Here is a 4,896-nt window from a genome sequence, read left to right as displayed (position 1 = left end):
ATAAAAATAATATATTTTTGTCTGTCTGACACGTTGTTTTTACGGTCATGGTATGATACGTTGTAATGAGTAGAGTCCTAAATGATAAAATCTTCGTGGTCAAGGTGTCAACAGCCACAAACCAAATAGTTTCTATATTTTTTTTTTAATTTTTATTTTATGTAAAACTAAAAATCAATCAAATAAATCAATATGTAACCCCCCCCTGAATTATTTTTTAATAAATTAATTATTATTATTTCATTTTTTTTTAATTTTATTTTAAGAAGTATTTTAATTTTTTATTTAATTTATTTTAATCGTGTGAAGTTCTAAAAATCGGACAAGTAATAAAATAAATAGTAAATGTGGTATGTAAATTTACTGCGGACAAGTAAAGAAGGAAATTTTGATTTGGCCATGTGATCGTCTAGTGTCCTACGTTGTGAATAGTAAACCAACCCTCGTTTAGTAGAAATAGGGATGTCTATCAATAAAAACTAAACTAACTAATAAACTATGTTGAATAAAGAAACAAACTCACTAAACGTAAATGGAAAAGAATAACTTAAGTAATAGGAATGACTGTCACTATATTACACAAATTAAAATGTCTGTTAAAATTGTAAACACAAGGTTATATAATGAAAAATAAGCAATTATTGTGTCAAGGCTAGGGCCCCACCTCCGCCTGGAGTTTTCTCCCTGGCTATTTACCAGTAAGCTGTGGTCTCTCGTTCCATAGACTCCAAAGAGACAGTTGAGTTTACTTGTCAATAGTCGGTAAGTATGTAATGTCATTCAAGGGGAAAGAGGACGCAAGAAACCAGGTTTACTAGGTCTCTAAATGCCCTATGCTGACCTTTCATATAGGTTCAGGAGGAAAACTACTTAATAGTTATTTGGGTGTTTTCTTAATTTTACTAACCGCGTTTAATTATTTATTTAAAATGTTCAAATCAACCCTGGTTTCAAATTTAAGGGGGTCTAAGAATTGAAAAAATATATACACCAATTCAACTCAAAGGAGCAATTAATAAAACAATAATATTCTCACAATTAAGTTTTAAGATAATTTCAGTCAGTAATCTGTCATTAACTGAGACTAACTTGTATTTGCGTATGATTTGCAAGTTGCCTTGTAATAAAATAATAATCAGTCGTTGACCAAAAAAATTGTTATTAAATATTGGCAAGTATTCATTTGCTTGTATTCATTCTCAGCAAATGACAGATTTTAAAATGTAATTTGTAATAACAAAAACCAATTGATTAAATAAGTAGAAATAAAAACATGGCCCTCTTTTTGATAAAAGTCGAGCAGTTTAATGGATGTTCTATCAAGTCAATGTATTTAATAGAACCTAAAGTCTTAGTCAAACATGATCAAATACAAAGTTAAATTCTAAACCCCAGTAAAACCATATTAACCGCCTATCAAAACCTATAATTCTAGCTAATCTGCACTATTCTAATAAGTACCTTGAGGGGAAGCCTCGTAGTTTTCCGAGGTGCAATGGAAAACTACCCTAGACTAAACTAAGGAGCGAGGCGGCCAACCTCTGTCTAGCTATAAAACACCTAATCCTAGGCCACCCTAAGAACCTCGTTCGCGACCGTAGTCAGGGATGCTCCTGAGGTAGGACAGAGAGATATGTTTGGAATATATAAATATATAGATAAGACCAGCACCACCGATCTTACATGCACTGACCCAGCAGATACACCAAGACCGGGTACGCGCTGTGGGATAGTAACTCGACTGTCAGTTTAAGACAAATATAAATCGAGTGCCAGGTCGAATCCCAACGCCTGATCCCGTCCTTTCGGACGTTAAATCTCCACACTGTCGTATAGCACCGTTAGGTTTCAGGTGAGGAGACCGGGAACCTCGTCCGTTACAGTCCCTACTTTAAGCAGATACAAAAAACTAAGAAACTAACGTATTCTATAATCGCAAAATTCCAGACAGAGTTTAGAAGGAAGGATAGAAGGTAAGGAGGAATGGCCCCGGAGAGTCGCCCCGTGCAGCCAAGGTAGGAAGGTTAAAAGGAATGGCTCCGGAGAGTCGCCCGAGCAGCCAAGGAAATAAGGTAATAAGGAAGGCCCCGGAGAGTCGCCCCGTGCAGCCAAGGAAATAGGTAATAAGGGAAGGCCCCGGAGAGTCGCCCCGTGCAGCCAAGGTAGGATGGTTAAAAGGAATGGCTCCGGAGAGTCGTCCCGAGCAGCCAAGGAAATAAGGTAATAAGGATGGCCCCGGAGAGTCGCCCGTGCGGCCAAGGTAAAGGATAAAGAAATAACCAGAACTTGCGAACACAGAATACGAAATAACCAAAATAACAGCAAATTTTAACAATTAAACACTATTTTTGAAATGAACGCACAACAACTAATTATTCAATTAATTAAATAAAATAAAGTGTGAGCCGGTCTCACTTACTAAGACAAAAACTTCTGCTTAAAGAACTCGCGTATTCGAACGAAAAAGAACAACTGATCTCCCCTCCTGAAAGCTCCCTATTTATATCCTTACAATGCAATCTACGAAATTCGATCAATTCGTGCAACTCTTGAAACCTCTTAAACTCAAGCAATCTACGCAGCTACTGAAGTTACAGCAGCAAAACATGCCCGTGCAACCCAGGCAACTCGGTATGCTTCCGAAATCAATGCAATCCTACATAGTAGCAACAAGAACAGTAGGCCAACTCTAGTAAACGAAACGAACGTAACTGTGTGTTGTTCAGTCTAATCGTTATCACGAGCTTTTAACTTAACTAAAGTGATATAATTTTCTTATTATATGTATAAGTAAATAATATATTATACTACAAGTTACTTTTAATATATTGGCATCCACATCTCGTTTCGCAATAGCTTTGTGAAATATGTGTATTGACTATTTAATATGAAAAACATGCTCCATTTGTTAACATAAATATATGTTTCACAGGGAAGCTAGGCAAAACTGTGTACTGTCCTATTGTTGCAACTATGTCATTTTCTACCACTTGAGGTCATATCGGTCCTTCAAGTTCTCAGCGTGGGATTGTTTAAAAACCCATAAAATGTGTTTAATTTATTATGTCCTAGTTAACTAGACTTTTTCGCGTGGCTTTGTCCGAACTAAAATAAAAATAGATCATTTTGAGTTTAATAAACTCATAATAATATAATAATTAATTATATTTGTGAATTTAACCGATGTGAAGGCTTGAACCGGTACAGCTCTCTCCCCGAATATTTTCGAAAGGTCGAAATAATTATTTTAACTGGAGGAAATATTCCAACAAACTATGAATTCACAAATATATGAATTAAACAATATAAAATTTATATTAGTTTAATTTATTTAGCATTTTCTCCTGTGAGTGTGTATGTGGCGTGGTGTGTATTTAAACCAAAAATACACTCAAATAAAGAATGGAATTTTTCCAAACTTTTAACATTCTAATTTATGAACAATCATAAATCTTCACAAGGCAATCTAGCTCAGGATAAAGGAACCAGGTTGTGAGGCTGATCTACCCTATTAGTACTCGCCGGCCCCCTCATAACAAGTCTTGCTTTTCGCTTGGCGACTAAGAAATGTGATTGCCGAACTGCCTCTCCCAAACCAGATTACGTTAATAGCTCTGAGTCATAACCATCCATTAATCAGAAATCAAGTCTGAAATTTCCACTCAAAATAATGAATATTATAAATTGGAGAATGTGTAGTGTATAGGCGTAGCCTAGCATTTTTGCTTCAGCCTGTTGGCTGCGTGTGTAGTATGATGTTCCAGTTGCCAGCATTAACGCCGAATGTCAATCTGACCTGCCACACACTTGACCAAAACACAATGATTGGTATCAATCCAAAATGAACACTGAGAAAAACACAAATTAACCTTGGTTAGTGTTAATTCTGTTATGATGTACAATATTAATCTGCTTTTACCAAATCAACCTTGGGCTAGTATTAATTTTGTTGCAGACAATATATTGTTTATTGTTATTTCTGAGAGAGATACACAATTACCTTTGTTTAGTATTTTTTGTAATTATCAAAGTAATAATATTATTTGTTGTTGTTTTAATTTCAATTTTTATTCTTGTTGTGATTTTTTTTTTAATTAATAGTGGTCACATTTGAACTGATATGCGTTCTTACAAGTGCGTGTTGCCCTAGCATCATCGCACGGAAACACCATTTGATGTGTGCTGTTCAGAAAGTAAATGCCAATAACCGTCTTCATTTTATATGAAATGTGTGGGTACCATTAAAGCTCTTGTAAAACTCTCAGTACTTCAGTACATTATACATACACCCATATGTGTGTGTGTGTAATTCCCATTCGTCAATGTCAAAGTCAAAGTGAAATATTTATCGTCAATAATTAGTATTTGTCAAGAATGTTAACAAATATTCCTCACTCTAATTATCTCACAAGTCTTGATTGAACAAAATGCATCCTTCCTCATTCTCTTTTCCATACTTGCTTTAAATAATGCAACAAATCACGTTTGAAATGTAAGACGTACAACTAATATAACACACAGTCATAATAATTAATCTATAAATCAAAATAATTGATTGTTGTTTTAAAAAGTATTAGTATAGGTATATTTCCTTCCAGTTAAAACAAATCTACTTGAAAATAGTTATAAACACAGAGTTGTATAAAACATTGCGTTAAACTACTTATCATGTTAAAACAATACCCAGTCCCTCTATCAAATGTCATTTGACCATCAAATCCACAAATATTAATATGCAATTATTGCTAGCAAGACTTATGTCTTAAGTTTACACTCATCTTCTTATTATTTTTAGTTCTTAGCAAAATAAAATTATAATTAAAAATATATCGTTCTTAGGTTAACCGGAAGAAATCCCTCCAAGGGACAAACTCGCTCCTGCACATCTCATCCTCC

Source organism: Choristoneura fumiferana, chromosome 3 (assembly GCF_025370935.1).
Source record: "Choristoneura fumiferana chromosome 3, NRCan_CFum_1, whole genome shotgun sequence".
Lineage (NCBI taxonomy): Eukaryota > Metazoa > Arthropoda > Insecta > Lepidoptera > Tortricidae > Choristoneura > Choristoneura fumiferana.
Note: the sequence above shows the minus strand (reverse complement) of the source record.